At 40.2% G+C, this 19,667-nt stretch overlaps 1 long non-coding RNA gene across 1 annotated transcript in view; it reads left to right on the forward strand.

The window, feature by feature from the left end:
- The window catches only part of LOC102407877, a 32,145-nt gene extending 14,672 nt beyond the window's left edge, over positions 1-17,473 (forward strand). Inside the window, exons 3-5 of the long non-coding RNA XR_003107942.2 lie at positions 2,489-2,574; positions 12,690-12,737; positions 17,337-17,473. This is a non-coding gene — a long non-coding RNA (uncharacterized LOC102407877). The remainder of the gene's footprint in view (positions 1-2,488; positions 2,575-12,689; positions 12,738-17,336) is intronic.
- The last annotated feature ends 2,194 nt before the right edge of the window (positions 17,474-19,667 follow it).

Raw genomic sequence — 19,667 nt, forward strand, 5'->3', positions numbered from 1 at the left:
TTCCCATGAAGTGATGGGACTGGATGCCATGATCTTAGTTTTCTGAATGTTGAGCTTTAAGCCAACTTTTTCAGTCTCCACTTTCACTTTCATCAAGAGTCTTTTCAGTTCCTCTTCACTTTCTGCCATAAGGGTGATGTCATCTGCATATCTGAGGTTATTGATATTTCTCCCGGCAATCTTGATTCCAGCTTGTGTTTCTTCCAGTCCAGCGTTTCTCATGATGTACTCTGCATATAAGTTAAATAAACAGGGTGACAATATACAGGCTTGACGTACTCTTTTCCTATTTGGAACCAGTCTGTTGTTCCATGTCCAGTTCTAACTGTTGCTTCACCCTGTGTAATATATTTCAAGCTTTTTAGTCTTGATACAAAGTCACACTCAGATTAGCTTGCAGATCCCTGGAAAGAGAAGCCACTGTGTCCTCATGCTGTTTGTTTTTTTAATATATAATTTTATTTATTTTATCTATCTGTTATTTATTTTTGGCTATGCTGGGTCTCTAGCATGGCGAGCAGAGGCTATTCTAGTTGCCACAAGCGGGCTTCTCATCTCAGTGGCTTCTCTTGTTGTGGAGCACGGGCTCTTGGGCCCACAGGTTCCAGTAATTGTGGCACTTGGGCTCAGCAGTTGTGGTTCCCAAGCTCTAGAGCGCTGGCTCAGTAGCTAGTGCAGGGGCTTAGTTGCTCCATGGCCAGTGGGATCTTCTGGGACCAGGGATGAACCTGTGCCTCCTGCACTGGGAGATGGATTCTTTATCACTGGCCACCAGGCAAGCCCCTCATGCAGTTTTTTAAAAGAAGCACTTGTCACTGGTGGAATTGCCTTTTAGTTTATTTGTTTGTTATCTATTATGTCTGCTCTGCTAGACAGTAAGCTTTGTGAGAGCAGGAACGGTGTCTCTTTCACTGGGGTATCCTCAGTACCTAAAACAGAGTTTGGTGGGTAGCAGTCACTCTCTGGGGCTTCCTTGGTAGCTCAAATGGTAAAGAATCTGCCTGCAGTGCAAGAGACCTGGGTTTGATCCCTGGGTCGGGATGATCATCTGGAGAAGGAAATGGCAACCCACTCCAGTATTCTTGTCTGGAGAATCCCATGGACAGAGGAGCCTGTTGGGCTATATAGTCCATGGGGTCGCATGGGGTCACAAAGGGTCGGATACAACTGAGTAACTAACGCTTGCACTTGCTGTTACTCTTCCCATATTGGATGGATGGATGAGTGAATGGATTAATGCAGCAGTCCCCAACCATTCTGGCATCAGGGACTGGTTTTGTGGAAGACAGTTTTTCCATGGGGTAGAGTTAGGGGTGGTTTCAGTTTTGCTGGGTGCTCACCTCCTGCTGTGCAGGCTTAGGGGGCTGGTTTCTGGACTGAGGCATACACATCAGATTCCCATGTGACCCCCTCCCAAAGTTTAGAGTTACAGCTATGCTGGAGAATTGATTTACATTGGTCCCCTGCATGACTGAAAAAACAGCCACAGTCATCTCACCTCTGCTACTTAAAAATGATGTGAGAGTTTTAACCAATGCAATGAGACAAAAAAAAAAAAAAAGACACAAAAGGTACAGTTGCTAGTAGTTGTTGAGTTGGTCAAAATGTTTTTTTGGATTTTTCCATAAGATGTTATGGAAAAACCAGAAAGAACTTTTTGGCCAACCCAATACAATCAAAAGAAATGATTGGTTACAAGAGTGTTTGAGGGGAGCCTGAAAAGGAAACATTATTTTTGCCAAAATTATTTGAGAATGCAGGTGTTTTGCTGGTTATTGCCATCTTAGAAAGAGAAGGAAGAGAAAAAGTTAGCACTATTGGGGACTAGCCAAGTGTCAACAAAGATCTAATTTATGATTAAACTATACATGCCTGCTTCCTTGTCATCATCATAACAGTTCTTTTCAATGTATTTACTGGGACTGACAAAGAAGGAACTAAGTACGTTCCATAAGATAGTCATCTATTAGAGGACAAGAGGCTTTTTGTTTTTGTTTAATCTTACAGGAATCTAACCTTTAACCACAAGGCTTGAGATAAGCAGAAAACTTGTAAACTGTATTTATCATGACAGATTGTATTTGTTCATTTGGGCCACAAAATACACCTGATATAGGACATTGAATTTGCTTACTTAATCCGAAAGTTAACTCCATGATTTTATGATAATTAATGTGCCATTTTATAAATGAAGTAATTTGGGTTGCATACACGTGGATTGGCTCAAAGAGCTGCTGGGAGGTCTGGAGAACCAGGTTGGAGGTTATGTGCTGAGATCCACAACCAAAATTATGGCATACAACCAGTCTGGAGAGGACACCTCTGCTGCCGTCTGAGAGTTAACTGTGCGGTGACATTGTTGATGGCACTGGGAACTGGAGGCTACCACTGGTATGGTTGCCACCGCTGATGCCAGAAGCTGGGTGTTGCTGTCAACCCCTCTACCACTGTCAGTGATGATGCTCCACCATCTCTATTTATTCTTTAGCTCCTGATTTGATATTCTGGACAGTGCACTGGATTGGCTGTACCTAGATCACGTGCTCAGGCCCATCCTCAAAGGAGACTAAGAAAGTAAGTATCTGGAAAGTTTCAGCTTCTATGCTGGGAGGAGGGCTGTATCATTCACCAAGACTGTTAAGGTGGGGAGAGGGCTTCCAAATGTAGGAATGGGGTTCTGATATAGGAAAGGGGCTCAGATTCTGAGAAGTCATTTATTTATTTTTCAACAATGAAGTTATTTATTTATTTGTGACTGAGCTGGGTCTTTGTTGCTGCCCGCAGGCTTTCTCTAGTTGCGGCAAGTGGAGGCTACTGTCTAGTTTTGCTGCCTGGGCTTCTTGTTGCAATGGCTTCTTTTGTTGCAGAGCACAGGCTTAGTTGCCCCGTGGCATGTGGAATCTTCCTGGATCAGGGACTGAACCCATGTCCCCTGAACTGGCAGGCAGATTTTTTACCATTGGACCACCAAGGAAGTCCCTGAGCAGTCATTTAAAAATATAAACTCATCATAACTGGATAACTTCAGCTCTACTCTTTGCACGTCGTGAGAACATCACCTTCTTATACTGATTGAACTCACTTTTGATGTGTGACCACGGGCGAGTTTGCAACACTGCCACACTATTCTGCTTCAATTTCCCAGCACCTTCATTTTTCTGCTTTCTGATACACTATCTCATGTTTCTCTCAAATCTGTAGCATCTCCTCCTCAGCCTAATTGTGTCTCTTTTTAGTGATCCCTTGGGAAGACAGACACATTAGAGGAGGTCTATCCGGCTTCCCTGATAGCTCAGTTGGAAAAGAAGCCTCCTGCAATGCAGGAAACCCTGGTTTGATTCCGGGGTCAGAAGATCTGCTGGAGAAGGGATAGGCTACCCACTCCAGTACTCTTGGATTTCCCTGGTGGCTCAGCTGATAAAGAATCTGCCTGCAATGTGGGAGACCTGGGTTCGATCCCTGGGTTGGGAAGATCCACTGGAGAAGGAAAAGGCTACCTACTCCAGTATTCTGGCCTGGAGAATTCCATGAACTGTACAGTCCATGGGATCGCAAAGAGTCAGACACAACTCAGCACCTTTCACTTTCACTTTCATCATCTCTTCCCACCAACCCAACCCAACCCATCCTCCTTGTCCTCTGGATCCTACCCTCTCTCACCTACTCAGCTCCTTCCTTCCTGCACCCCTTTTCAGTCTAAAAGATCATCCCTACTGGCATGGAAACATGTGTTCATGTCCCCTATCTTCAAAATCATGCTTTCTAAACAAAACCAAAACCTGCTCCAAGCCCACGTCCCCAACAAACCTCAGCATCAGAATTGTCTATCTTTGCTCTCATCCTTCCTCAAATCCAATTTTTCCACAAACAACTTCAGTCAGGCTCTTGTCCTCACTATTTTATTAATATCAAGGTCACCAATGACCTACTTCTTGGGTCAAAGCCCATGTTTGTTTGTTGGATTTTTCTGTTGTCATCTTATTGAACTTCAAAGCAGCATGTGATAATGTTGAACACTGTCTTTTTTGAAATGCTTTCTTCTTGACACTGGTTTTTCCCCTCTTTCTCAACTGACTTCACACTGGTTTTTCCCCTCTTTCTCAACTGACTTTGTTTGCCCAGAATTCCTCGCCTTAGGAGTCGCCTCTCCTCCATCTAATTCTTTCCCTTAGTGATTTTTCCAGCTTCTTTACCTATTTTTTTTAAAGCTCAAGAATATTTATAGGAATTCAAACATATACAGCCTCCAAAAAGATAAACTTAATAATGTCCAATAAAAAATTATCAACATGCAAATAGGCAAGATATTATGATCTATAAAAAGTAGAGAAAAAATTAGTATTATGTAGCTATATTCCCCAAGTTTAAGAAGCTGGAGTAAATATTGCACATCTTAAATAAAGACCAAAAATGTTTAAAAAGGCCCAACTGGACATAAATGGATGAAAACTGCCCCATGAAATGACACTAATGAGATGAAGCCTTTCAGTTTTTGCCTGAACCTATTTTTTATTCCTCCATGAATTTTATCATTTTCCACTTAAATTGTTATTTTGAAAAATTTCAAGCTTAATTAAAAGTTGGAAGAATAGTAACTCTGAACTCTTCCATGAAGTCTATCAGTTGCTAACATTTCACTAACATCTGTGTGTGAACTCTGTCTTCCTCTCACCTTCCTTTCTCCCCCTGTCCCACTCACTTAATTTTTTGCTGAACCATTTACAAGCAAGTTTCAATCAATGTAATACTTCTCCCTTAAATATTTTTGCATGTATATACCCCAAGATTGGAATAAAGATCTTCCTAAGTAACTATAGTACTATTATGACATCTAAAACAAAGAATAAATTAATGTCACCTAATATGCTGTGCATATTTAAATTTCTCCAAATTTCTAATATATGACTTCTATAGACATTTTTTTCTTTAAATCCAAGATCCAATCAAAATGTATCTATTACATGTGGTCATTAATATCTCTAGTCTCTTTTAGTATAGAACAGATGACTCCTTCCCCTGCCATCCCCCTCCTTCCCACCAATGATGATTTTTGGAAGAGCTGTCTCTTATAGAATGCATTCGAGATCAATATTTCTCAACTAGGGTGATTTTTTTTTTACCTCCAGGGTAAATTTGGCAATGTTTGAAGCCATTTTTGGTTGTCACAACTTGAAAGGTGTATCTTAATCCCTTTGGACTGCTATAACAAAATAACATAGCCTGGGTCATTTGTAAACAATAGAACTTTATTTTTCACAGTTCTAGAGGCTGGGAACTTCATGATCGAGATGCCAGAAGGTTCAGTGTCTGGTGAAGGCCCACTTCCTGGTTCATGGACTTTTTTTTTTTGCTATGATCTCAAATGGTGAAAGGAGGGAGGGAGCTTTCTTGGGCCTCTTTTGTTGTTTTTGTTGTTCAGTTGCTAAGCTGTGTTCGACTCTTTGCAACCCCATGGATTGCAATGTGCCAGGCTGCCCTGTCCTTCACTATCTCCTGGAGTTTGCTCAAAATTATATCCATTGAGTTGGTGATGCTATCTAACCATTTCATCCTCTACAGCCCCCTTTTCCTTTTGCCTTCACTCTTTCCTAGAGTGTGTGCATGTCTACGAAGTCGTGTCAGTCATGTCTGACTCTTTGCAACCCTATGGGCTCCTCTGACCATGGAATTCTTCAGGCAAGAATACTGGAGTGGGTTGCCATGCCCTCCTCCAAGGATCTTCATGACACAGGGATCAAACCCACATCTCCTGTTCTCCTGGATTGGCAGGTGAATTCTTTACCACTGAGCCACCAGGGGAAGGCCTCTTTCCAAGCATCAGGATCTTTTCCAATGAGTTGGCTCTTCACATCAAGTGGCCAAACGACTGGAGCTTCAGCTTCAGCAGCAGTCCTTCCAAAGAATATTCAAGGTTGATTTCCTGTAGGATTGATTGGTTTAATCTCCTTGCATTCCAAGGGACTCTCAAGAGTCTTTCCAGTGCCACAATTTGAAAGCATCAATTCTTTGATGCTCAGCCTTCTTTATGGTCCAACTCTCACATCTGTACATGACTATTGGAAAAACCATAGCTTTAATAAGAATATTATTCCCATTCATGAGCCTCTGCTCTCATGATCTAATCACCTTCCAGAGGTCCCACCTGCTAATACTATTACCTTGGGGATTAAGATATTAACATATGAACTTTGGAGGGACACAGACATTCAATCTACAGCAAGGTGCTACTGGAATGTAGTGGGTAGAGACCAGGGGTGTGTCTAAACATTCTTCAGTGCACACAGCAGTACCCACAATAAAGAATTAACCAGCCCAAATTATCAGTGGTGTTAAGGTTGAGAAACTCTACCCTAGAGTTATCTGATTGCTTACTTATGATTAGATTCAGATTTGACATTTTTTGGGTGAGAAACCTGAACAGTTGCTCTTAGGGCTTTATAGTAAATCTCATCAGGAGGCTCCTCCTGTCACAGCATCCCTCTTGGTGTTCCCTAAGTCTGATCACTTGGTTAGAGTGGAGACTGTTGGGTCTCTCCACTGAAAAGCTACATTTCCTGCTTTGTAGTTAGTGAGTAATCTCTGAGGTGATACTTGGAGGTCTTGTGAATATTCTATTGCCTCCAAATATTTTAACCAATAATTTACCATCTATTGATAATTGTTGCCAGAACCAATTAGTACACCAGGGGTTGCAGAATGGTTATTTTCTTCTAGTCTATTTTTCCTTCTGTCATTATTAGCTGGGTTTCTTCTGTAAAGAAGAGCTCTTCGTTTCTACTTTTCTTTTTCACTTAACTATACTATAGATTAACAGAAATGTTAATTTAACATATTATAAACCATTATCATTGTTACACATTTTGATGCTCAAATTGCCACTAATTTGGCCAATGGGAGTCAAGTCAAGCTGTCTCCTGTGTCCTTTTGACATTCCCATGGATGGAGGAGCCTGGCAGGCTACAGTCCATGGGGTCGCAAAGAGTCGGACATGACTGAGCGACTTTACTCACTCACTCACTTAGTCTTTGAGCTTTCTTTAATCTTTTTTAAAAAGATGTTTTATTATTTTTATTTTTCATGGTTATTGACTACATTTCCCCCCACTGTACATTTCATACCCATCACCCATTTACTTTGCAACTGGAAGTTTGTACCTCTTAATCTTTCTCATCTATTTCTTTCCTTCCCTCACCCTTTCTTCAGCCTTTTTGGTCTTCTTTGCTTTCTGGCTCAAAATACATCCCAGGCTCATATTCTACTTTCCCTGCCCTGGAATCACTCATTTCTCCAATTTCTCCAAATGTTCCTCCCCTCCCCCCACCTCCCGCCACCGCCCTGTTCCTGCCGCTTAGTTTCAGTGGTTGAACCCATGCTCCCTGCAGTGGAAAGATGGAGTCTTGTCCACTGGACTGCCAGGGAACTCCCGAGGGGGATAGTGTTTAGAAACCAAGAACTGGGTGTTAGATATGTTCGTTACTATGAGAGTATCATTGCTTCTAAGATCTTTCAGTTGACTGAGAAAAAATCATGAACTCTTAAAAAACATATACATTTTAAAAATTCTAACACTAATTCAAATTCAACAAATACTACTAGATTTTTGTCCTTCTATATTTGTATATTATTTCTCACATGGTCATAATCCTGGTTCTCAATAAAATCAATATATTTGTGCATTTGCTCTGTCCTATAACATATCCAAATAGTTTGAGGACTTCTCTCAATAGTGATTTTTGTTAGTCTGTGGTTTATCATTTCTTTTTGTGAAAAAATGAATACATACAGAAACATTTTCAGAATAGCAAAATAAAGGTCTCTGAAAATCTAGTCTTCCATAAAAGCAACAAAAATGCAGGCAAAAAAGGTCAAAGCCAACTTTTTCAGAACTCTGGAAATTAACCACAGGCTTGCTAAAAGTCAAGAAGGATTCATTCAAGAAAAACTGCTAAAACTCAGTAAGAACAAAAAACTTTCTGACATTTTAATTTACTCTATTCTCCTTCCCTTCTCCTTAGCTTTGTGGTAGACATGAAGCTAGCAGCTATGAAAACAAGCAGCCTAGAAGGCCCTGGAGGGTATGGAGTAGGTTTGAATCTCCCTGCAAAATCCCCAGCTCAGAGAACTGCCACTATTTGATCTGTCTGGTAGCTCTCTAAGAATCTCCACTCTCAGGGCTTGTTTTCATTAGAACTGACTCAGAGCTCACTCATTGCAAACAGCCCTATCCCCAGGGGAAAGTCAGTTGTAATTGTTTAATGTCACTGCTGCCAGAAGTGGTAATACCAGTTGGGACTAACAAGAGGCTGACCAAAAACTTGAAAAGGAAATCTGGGGAATGAGATGCCCATAAAGGATTTTGATCATATCTGACTTATTCTTGGAAACTTAGAAGGACATATGCTTGTGTAGGGCTGTGCATATGTCTAAGAAAGATCTGAGAGGTCTCAATCTCTCACTTCTGGCCAGCCCTGAGGCTTTGCACAAGCAGGAAGTTAAGGATAAGGCAGAGTTATAAACTGCCTACTGGAGCATTGAAGTCATGACCGCATACACACAAAGAGCCCCTCGGCAATGGCTGGGACTCTTTGTCTAATTATTAGCTGATTGTTAAAATAATTGAGTAGAGACTTCAGTGACTGTAGATCCAAAATGCAGACTTCATAGAATTAGCCCAGGAGAATCATTAAACACACTAACCAAAACAGTGTCAACAACAAACTGGAACAACAACAAATCCTGGGAAACTGGGAGTATGATTTCCAGAGTCACCATATTATATTTTCAGGAAAAAAATTATGATTCATAATGAGGCATCATTCATGTCTGGACATAAAAGAATGGCCTGTATATAGGGGGAAAAAGCAGTCAATAGGAGCCATCCCTATGGAAGTCCAGACATTAGACTTATTAGATAAAGACTTTCCAAATAACTATAGGAAACTATATCTGGGACTTCCCTGGTGGTCAGGTGGTCAGGTGGTTAAGACTCCATGCTCCCAATGCAGGGGACATTGGTTCGATCCCTGGTTAGGGAACTAAGATCCCATATACTGCATGGTTCAGCCAAAAAAAAAGGGAAACCATACCTAAAACACTAAAGTATGAGAACAATGCTGTACCAAACAGAGACTATCAATAAAGAAATGGAAATTATAAAAAGGGACTAAGTAAAAATTTAGGAGTCGAAAGTATAATATCTGAAATAAAAATTCACTAGAGAGGCTAAACAGAAGATTTGAACTGGAAGGAAGAAACAGCAAACTTGAAAATAGGTCATTTGAGATCATCCAGTCTGAGAAACAAAAAGAATTTCTTTTGAATGAAGAAAAATGAACAGAGTCTCCCTTCTCCAGGGGATCTTCCCAGCCTAGGTATCGAACCTGGGTCTCCCATTGCAGGTGGATTCTTTATCAGCTGAGCCACCAGGGAAGCCCAAGAGACCTGTGGGACACACCTTGTTAAGCATACTAACATATGAATAATGGGAGTCCCAGAAGGAGAAGGAGAGGAGAGAGAAAAAGAATATTTAAAGAAATAATAGCAGAAAGCTTCCTTAATTTGATGAAAAACATTAATTTGCACATTCAGGAAGCTCAGCTAATTCTGTATGAAAAGCTCAAGTGATACATACTTAGCTACATCAGTGTCAAACTGTTGAAGACAAAAACCAAACAGCAAATCTTGAAAACAGCAAGTGAAAAGTGACTCATCACATAACATAAAATAATAACATTAACAGTTGGCTTCTCATCAGAAACCATAGAGACCTAAAGGCAGAGGGATGACATATTTAAAGTGCTGAAGGAAAAAGATTGTCAACAAGCATTTCCATATCCAGCAAAATTATCCTTCAGAAATGAAGGAGAAATTAAGACATTCCCATATAAACAAAGACCAACAGAGTTCATTGCTGGCAGACTTGTTCTACAAACAATACTAAAGGGAGTCTTCAGGCTGAAAGACTCAAAGTCACACGAAGAAATAAAGAAGAGCAATAAACATATGAAAAGATGTTCAACATTATTAGCTTTCAGGGAAATGTACTCCAAACCTGAATGATATATCATTTCATACTTGCTAGGATAGCTAAAATTAAAACAAACAAACAAACAAAAAAACACCAGCAAGTGTTGGCAATGATGTAGGGAATTTGGTGCCTTCATTGCTGATAGAACTGTAAAACGGTGTGGCCATTTTGGAAAACAGTTCGGTAGTTCCTCAAAATTCTAGAGATAGAGTGACCATATGAGCCATCAGCTCACAGTTGGATAGACAAGTGAAATGAAAACATGGGCCACACAACTTATATATGTATATTACAGAAGTGTTGTATGGAAATATCCCGCAGCTGATGAATGGATAAACAAAATGTAGTATATGCATACAGTACAAAATTATTTGGCCACAAAAATAAACCAAATATTGATACAGGGTATAATATGGATGAATCTTGAAAATGTTATGCTTAGTGAACAAAGCTAGAAACAAAAGATAGCATGCTGTATGATTACTTTTATATCAAATGCCCATAAGTCCATATTCATGGAAAATAGATAAATAGCTATCCATAACTTCAGGAAAAGGTCAGTTTTCATTCCAATCCCAAAGAAAGGCAATGCCAAAGAATGCTCAAACTACCGCACAGTTGCCCTCATCTCACACGCTAGTAAAGTAATGCTCAAAATTCTCCAAGCCAGGCTTCAACAGTACGTAAACCGGGAACTTCCAGGTGTTCAATCTAGTTTTAGAAAAGGCAGAGGAACCAGAGATCAAATTGCCAACATCCTCTGGATCATAGAAAAAGCAAGAGAGTTCCAGAAAAACATCTATTTCTGCTTTATTGACTATGCCAAAGTCTTTGACTGTGTGGCTCACAATAAACTGTGGAAAATTCTGAAAGAGATGGGAATACCAGACCACCTGACCTGCCTCTTGAGAAACCTGTATGCAGGTCAGGAAGCAACAGTTAGAACTGGACATGGAACAATGACTGGCTCCAAATAGGAAAAGGAGTACGTCAAGGCTGTATATTGTCGCCCTGCTTATTTAACTTCTATGCAGAGTACATCATGAGAAACACTGGGCTGGAAGAAGCACAAGCTAGAATCAAGATTGCCAGGAGAAATATCAATAACCTCAGATATGCAGATGACACCACCGTTATGGCAGAAAGTGAAGAGGAACTAAAGAGCCTCTTGATGAAAGTGAAAGAGGAGAGTGAAAAAGTTGGCTTAAAGCTCAACATTCAGAAAACTAAGATCACGGCATCTGGTCTCATCACTTCGTGGCACATAGATGGGGAAACAGTGGCTGGACTCCAAAATCACTGCAGATGGTGACTGCAAGCCATGAAATTAAAAGACACTTACTTCTTGGAAGGAAAGTTATGACCAACCTAGACAGCATATTAAAAAGCAGAAACATTACTTTGTCAACAAAGGTCCGTCTAGTCAAGGCTATGGTTTTTCCAGTGGTCATGCATGGATGTCAGAGTTGGACTATAAAGAAAGCCGAACGCTGAAGAATTGATGCTTTTGAACTGTGGTGTTGGAGAAGACTCTTGAGAGTCCCTTGGACTGCAAGGAGATCCAACCAGTCCATCCTAAAGGAGATCAGTCCTGGGTGTTCATTGGTAGGACTGATTTTGAAGCTGAAACTCCAATACTTTGGCCACCTGATGTGAAGAGCTGACTCATTTGAAAAGACCTTGATGCTGGGAAAGATTGAGGACAGGAGGAGAAGGGGACGACAGAGGATGAGATGGTTGGATGGCATCACCGACTCAATGGACATGGGTTTGGGTGGACTCCGGGAGTTGGTGATGGACAGGGAGGCCTGGTGTGCTGCGGTTCATGGGACCACAAAGAGTCGGACACGACTGAGCGACTGAACTGAACTGCAGGAAAAGGGGGATACGGAGTGACTACAATGAGTAAAGGGTTTCTTTTGGTGTTAATAAAAATGTTGTAAAATTGATTGTGGTCATGACTGCATATCTTCATGAACATACTAAAAATCATGAAATGTATACCTTAGAAGGGTGAATTTTACATTATATGAATTCTATCTCAATAGAGCTGTACTAAAAATTAAGAAATATAGACAGTATAGGCTTATTTCCCTACTTTTTTCTTAACAAAATGTAGCATACTATATATACTTAAAAAAATTTTTTTTAAATTGGAGGATGATTCATTTACAATGTTGTGCTAGTTTCTGCCATACAAGAATGTGAATCAGCCATAAGTATGCATATACCCCCTCTCTCTTGAGCCTCCTTCCCACCACATAACATACAATATATACTTTCGATTCATTTAACAATATAGGCATTCTTTTCATACTAGTACTCAGAAATATTCATTCTCTTTTTAAAGACTTTTTAATATATACTTTTATTTACTTATTTTATTTGGATGTGCTGGGTCTTAGTTGTGACATATGGGCTCTGGTTTTCTGACCAGAGATCAAACCCAGACCCCCTACAATGGTATTGCAATCTTACCCACCGAACCACCAGGAAAGTCCTATTTCATTCTCTTTTATGGCTATGTAGTACTCAGTTGTATAGCTGTACTATCTTTAATTCAGCAAGTTTCCTATGTAGCATTTGGTTTGTTTTTAATGTTTTGATATTAAAATAATGTCACAATTAATAACTTTGTGCATTTGTTGTTTTATTTTTGCAGATGTATCCCCAGGGTAACTTCTTTTAAAAGAGATTACTGAATCAAGAGGTAAATGCCTGTGAACATAAATATTGTTAAATATTATCAAATTTTCCCTCCATAGAATTTGTTCCATTTTGTTCTTTAAACAGCAATGTAAGACAATGTATTTGCCTCACACAGCTTTACTAAAAGGGTAGGTTGTCAATCGCTTAAATTTTTGTCAGTCAATGATAAACAGTATCTCTGTGGTTCCATTCTGAATTCTACTTTGAGTGAAGTTGATATGTGTAAAGAACTTAGTCTTTTTTAATGAACCACCATGTCCTTTTGCCCATTTTTTCTATCAGGCTTTTGGTCTTGTTTTTCTAGATTTTTACAGAGTTCTTTATATATCTTAGCTACTGACTATAAATATCATGTAAACTGGTGATTCTTAAACCATATGTCCATGCCTGCGCTCCAAATTTGTATATCTAACCATCTACTTTTTTTCCCCCTCAACTATCTACTTGACACTTGCACTCAGAAACCCAAGAAACATCTTACATGTACTATGGCAAAAACAGAACCGTATATTACCCCCCTCAGCAAATCCTCTCCTCAATAAATAACTCAACCCCCAATACCCATTTTTCTGTATCTCCTCTGATATCATTCTGGACCAAGTCCCCATCATTTGTCTTTCTGAACATGGTAGCACTTCCTAACTATCCTCCCCACTTCCATCTTTATCTCTCTCCTCCCTCATAATCCACATTCCCAAGTAGTGGCCAGGATGATCTCTTTTGAAAGTGTAAATTAGAGCTTGCCTGGTGGCTCAGTGGTAAAGAATCTGCCTGCCAATGTAGGAGACACAGGTTTGATCCCTGATCCAGGAAGATCCCACATGCCTCGGAGCAATTAAGCCCGTGTGCCATAGCTACCGAGCCTGTGCTCTAGAGCCTGGGAGCCACAAGTGCTGAGCTGACATGTTGCAGCTTCTGAAGCCCCACACCACAGAGCCTGTGCTCAGCAACAAGAGAAGCCACTGAAATGAGAAGCCCGCACACTGCAACGAAGAGTAACCCTAACTCACGCCACTAGAGAAAAGCCCTTGCAGAAATGAAGATCCAGCACAGCCATAAATAAATAAATAATTTAAAAAAAAGTGTAAATCAAATCCTGTAGCTTTTCTCTTTAAAACTTTCCAGTGGGCTTCCTGTTTGTAGGACGAGGAGACATGGCGGCGGCACCGGCGGCTGCTGGGTCTGGGGCCGGCCGAGGGCGACGGGCGGCGGCAACGGTGGCGGCCTGGTGAAATTTTAAGATTTAAAAAAAAAACAAAAAAAAACTTTCCAGTGGCTCCCATAATGGAAGGAATGTGTGTGTGCTCAGTCACTCAGTCATGTCCGACTCTTCGTGGCCCCGTGGCCTGTAGCCCATCAGGATCCTCTGCCCATGGAATTTTCCAGGCAAGAACACTGGAGTGGTTTGCATTTCCTACTCCAGGAGATCTTCCTGACCCAGGAATCAACCCCAAGTCTCTTGCATCTCCTGCATTGGCAGGCAGATTCTTTACCACTGTGCCATGTGGGAAGCCCCAATAGAAGGAATAAAATAGAATAAAATTTAATCGTTCTTGTGGCTTCAGTTTCTGACAGGATTTGACCCTTCTTACCTCTCTAGGAGTCTCCCACCCCTCTGGCCTTCATTCGCCCTGCTCCACTCATTGTGGCTTTCTTTTATGTCTTGAACATTACAAGTTAGTTATATTTGTAAAACTTTTATACATTTCTCCTCTTTTTGCATGAATATTCTTCCCTTTCACGTCTTCTTATGGCTGCCTCCATCTTTCCATTCAGGTCTCCACCAAAATAGCCTCACGCTCTATTCCTCTAGTTAGTTCTATTCGAAGCTTCTTCCCCAACCAGTTGGTGCTATGGATATTTCAGTTACATAAGCAACCAAATTCCATCTTTTTAAAAACCTATTTGAGGTTTTTTTTCCCCCTCTTGCAACAAAAAATAAGTCTAGTATATTTAATATTAATATATTTATATTAATATAATATATTAATATAAATATTAATATATTTATAGAAACTTATCAACAATTAAAGTAGGGAAAGAATGATTTGAGGACAGTTGCCTATTTATCTGAAAAAATTAAGTTAGATCCCCTACTTTACATGTGCGTGCATGCTAAGTCGCTCAGTTGTGTCAGACTCTCTGTGATCCTATGGACCATAGCCTGCCAGGCTCCTCTGTCCATGGGATTCTCCAGGCAAGAATACTGGAGTGGGTTGCCATGTACTTTTCCACCCCTGCCTCATTCCATATGAAAAATAATTCCAAGTAGATTAAAAATCCAAACATGAAAAACTAAAAGTATAATATTGGGGCAATACTGGGAAAACTATTGAGAATACATGTATGAATTTGGAAATGAGAAAGGCCTTCTTGGACAAGATGAAAAATCCAGGAGCTATGAAAAGATATAAAAGCTGACAATTAAAATGTAAAACTTCTGTGATTTCTCTGGTGATCCAGTGGCTGAGACTCTGCACTCCTAATTCAGGGGGGCCAGGTTTGACCCCTGGTCAGGGAACTAGATCATACATGCTACAACTTAAAAAAAAAAGGATCCTACACGTTTCGATAAAGATCGAAGATCCAGAGTGTCACAGCTAAGAACTCGCACAGCCAAATAAATAAATATTTTTAAAAATAAAAAATGTAAAATTTCTGTAAGTAAATAACACTATTAGTGTTATGAAAAGACAAATAACAAACTAGAAGAAAATACACTATATATAAGATACCAACAGTTACTATTCAGAATACCTAGGAACACCTACAAATCAATAGTAAAAGACAAATAGCTTCATTTATATAAAGTTCATCGTATGAACTTTATATAACTTTATATAAATTTATTTTTATGCAAACAGCAGATAAAAATAAACATGAAAAGGTTTCTACTCTCACTGATATTCAGGGAAATGCTTATTGTCCATTGGATTTTTTTTGTCCATCAGATTAGTAGACATAAAGAAGATTGACAAAAGCCGATATTGGTAAGGAGGTACAGAAACAAATACGTGCATGCTGCTGCTGCTGCTGCTAAGTTGCTTCAGTTGTGCCCGACTCTGTGCGACCCCATAGATGGCAGCCCACCAGGCTCCCCCATCCCTGGGATTCTCCAGGCAAAAACACTGGAGTGGGTTGCCATTTCCTTCTCCAATGCATGAAAGTGAAAAGTGAAAGCGAAGTCACTCAGTCACGTCCGACCCACAGCGACCCCACTGTTGTTATATTATTGATGTGATACTTTTTGTTAACATTCATTAAATGAAAAAGTGTTCATGATTTTTGATCTAGTAATTCTAAGGGGGTAGATAAATCTTCTGAAAAATCACTCATATAAGTGCCTAGATAGGTATGCATGTTCCTTGCAGCGTTGCTTGTAAGTAATGAAAAAGTGTCAGTAACCTAACCATTTACCAAGATGGAAAACTACAAGAGTTAAAAAGAATGAAGTAAAGCCATAGGCATTGACCATACCGTTGAGGAAAAACACAAGTTCAGAGTACATGTACAATATGATCTTATCTATGTGAGGAAGATAAAACAGAGGCACGTGTTTCAGCATGTTCATAGATGCATAAAAAAGTGTCTGAAAGGATTCATACAAAGCTGGTAACAACAGTAGTTTGCCCTGGAGAGAGGTGTGGGATTGTGTGTGTATTGGGGGGAGGAGAGGTTGAGGAAGTATTTTTGCTTTCTCTATATATTTAAAAAATTAAAACTAGAATTTTAGCCAAATAATCTGAAAAAATAAACAAGTAATTATAAGAAGTGTAACTTGGGCTTCCCTGGTGGCTCAGTGGTAAAGAATCCACCTGTTAATGCAAGAGACATGGGTTCGATCCCTGATTCAGGAAGATACCATGTGCCTCGGAGCAAATAAGGCCATCCATCACAACTATTTCTAGAGCCCAGGAGCTGCAACTACTGGACTCATGGGTTTCAGTTACTGAAGCCCACACACCTAGAGCTCGTGCACTGCAGCTAGAGACTAGCTCCCGTTCACTGCAACTAGAGAAGCCTGCACAGCAAGGAAGACCCAGCACAGTCAAAAATAAGTAACTAAATAAAATTATTTTAAAAAGAAGGGTAACTTTCGGAGATACCATTTAAACTTCTAAACACAAATTCAGTTGATAATGGCACTGAAGTGTTGGGGTATTTGTTGATACCTGATAGACATGGTTAGTCAGCACTGACAGCAAAAAGCATATACTCTGGGGTGGGACAGATTTGGATTTGAATTCTAGTTCTTCCATTTACCGTGTGACATGGACAAGTCATTTAACCTCTCTGAGTTCTGGGATAATAGAATCTACTCCTAAGAGCTGTTACCAGGTAATATCTCTAGCATATAGTAGTAGGTGCTCAGCTAAGTGGCGTTATTATTAATAATGGTTAGAATTATGGTTTGTAATCCAATGAGAAGTGAGAAGCAGGTGAATGGTGATCAAATAGCATTGATGTGGAGGGTTTACAGAAAACTTACAAGGGGAAAGCATACATGTGAAACACTTCCATCCTGCACAGAAGTTGCCTTTATTGAAGATCAGAGAAGTATGGTGTCATAAGCCTACTCTTTGGTTCCTTCCTGCCCTAGAGAATCTGGATCCTAGAGAGAGAGAACCCCAACACTTCTGAGTACTGTCAGCTGGTTGCCAAGTTGGGACACCTCGTCTCAGAGCCGTACTTGTACTTGCAGAAACCTTACTTGCAGAAACCGGAGGACTCTGACATGGAAAATTCGGAGAATTTTGACATGGGATTTATCCAGCAAAGTTTGGTTTATCTGCTTTGTGTCTACTGTATACCTTCTGGAATGCTGTGAGAAGTAAAATGAAGAAACACATGAGAAACTGCATGTATGCTCAGTTGCATCTGACTCTTTGTGACCCCATGGACTGTCCCCCCTTCAAGGGGATTTTTCAGGCAAGAATGCTGGAATGGGTTGCCATTTCCTTCTCCAGAGGATCTTCCTGATCCAGGGCTCAAACCTGCATCTCCTGCACTGGGAGGTGAATTCTTTACCACTGAGCCACCAGGGAAACCTAGAAAACTTTTAAATGCAGCAAACTTATTGCCATTAGTATTGCAGAACCTTGAGGCTGAAAAGGACTGTAAAGATGGTCTAGTCTAATCCCACCAATGTAGTAGGAATCCTCCTGTAAGCATCTCTGACCAGCTGCTAGACAGCTCTACTTGCGCGCTTACAATGACAGGGACTCCTTCCCTGAAAAGTAGCCCCTTCTCTCTCTAGTTAGCTCTGAGAAAAAGTTCTTCTTCAGGTTGGGTTGAAGCCTGTCTTGCTGCAGTTTCTGGGCATGCAGCACGCTTGTACACATTGACTTCCACAATTTGAAGACAGCCTTCACAGCTCAAGTCACTCCCCACCTCTCCCCCACTAGAATACTTTTGCCTGCTATTTTCATCAGGAAATAATTTTCAGATTCTTCATTCCCTGAGACTCCACCCACTCCAGCTGGTTAGTGTCCCCTTGCAAACAATGGTGTGCAGAACAAACATAGTCAGCACTGCTGATGTGACCTAATCAGGGCAAAGTGCAGAACAGGCATCACTTCCTGTGATTTACACACTGTGACTCTATTTTTTTTTTTTCCAGTTGTGAATTCTACCAAGAGTCTCTGTGACTCTGTTCATGCAGCACAGAATCAATACTTTCCAGCAGTTGCATCAAGTTGGCTCATTTTAAGCTTGTATTTGGCAAATACTCCTAAGTCTTTCTCATCTGAACATCACCTTCCCAGATTCATAATTAGTTTAGGTGGACCCAGTTTAAGGAGTATCACATTGCCAGCACTGTAGAAGGTGGGCTTTTAGATACCATCCTTCATCCCGTGTCCTTCCCTTCCTGGTTCAGGAACCACTGTCATGACTTCTGTGAAAGTCCTTCTCTTCCCATCTTTACAGTTTACCAACTTTGTATGGATGAGGTTTAGTTTTGCCTGTTTTGAAATTTTATATAAATGGACTCACTCTGTATGTATTATTCTACAACTTCTTTCAGAATTATGTTTGTGCAATTCATCTATATTGACTATGTAGCTGTTGTTTGTTCATTATTATTGCTGTAGAGTATTCCATCTTATGAATATTTTAAAGTATCTATTCTGTTGAATTCTTGGGCTTTTATTTATTTTATTATAAGCTATGTCACCTTAGATATTCTGTATCTACTGTGGCACATGTGCAATGTAATTGATAAGTAATTATTACATGTGTTTAAATCTTATCTCCCAATTTCTTTCAAAATATAAGAATCATGTCTTTACAAGTTAATAAAGGCTTTGAGCATACACTAGTTTTCTTTAAAATGTATGCCTGGGGGTGGAATTGCTGGGTGTTAGGATTTACCTAAAAATATGAAAATGTACATAACCCATGCATGCTCCTAATGTGATTTCCAAATTGCTTTTTCAACCACCTCCTTTGTGTGGGGTGCCCTATGTGTTTAGATCAGCAGTCTAATCCTTTTTGAGTGACCTTGACCTTGGGGGCCTGGCTTCAAGCCCCAGATTATCAATGGCAATAAACATACCTCTTACTCACTAGAAGAGCTCCTTCTGTAGAGGGTATCAGCATCTGCTATCTTTATGGTCCCTGCCTTGAATTAGTCATCACCAGAGAGAAGCTGCACTGGGCTGCCTTATCCTGGACAAAGGTCTTCATGTCCAGCATGGATCTGCAGGAGAGTCATTTAACGGGGGATTGGGGAAGCCACTCTGCTTGCTCTCTCAAAGGCATACCAGTCATTCGAAGATACTAACTGCTCAAAAGACTCAAGTCTGTATATAGGCCCTTCTCTAATGTTAGCAGAATTTGGGGCAAAAGTACAAACAGATGCAACATGTCTACCTAAATTATTTAAAATTATAAATCACTCCAACTGTTCACATGCTCTATTCTATGTCGA

The sequence above is a fragment of the Bubalus bubalis genome, chromosome 3, assembly GCF_019923935.1.
Source record: "Bubalus bubalis isolate 160015118507 breed Murrah chromosome 3, NDDB_SH_1, whole genome shotgun sequence".
In the NCBI taxonomy this organism is placed as follows: Eukaryota; Metazoa; Chordata; class Mammalia; order Artiodactyla; family Bovidae; genus Bubalus; species Bubalus bubalis.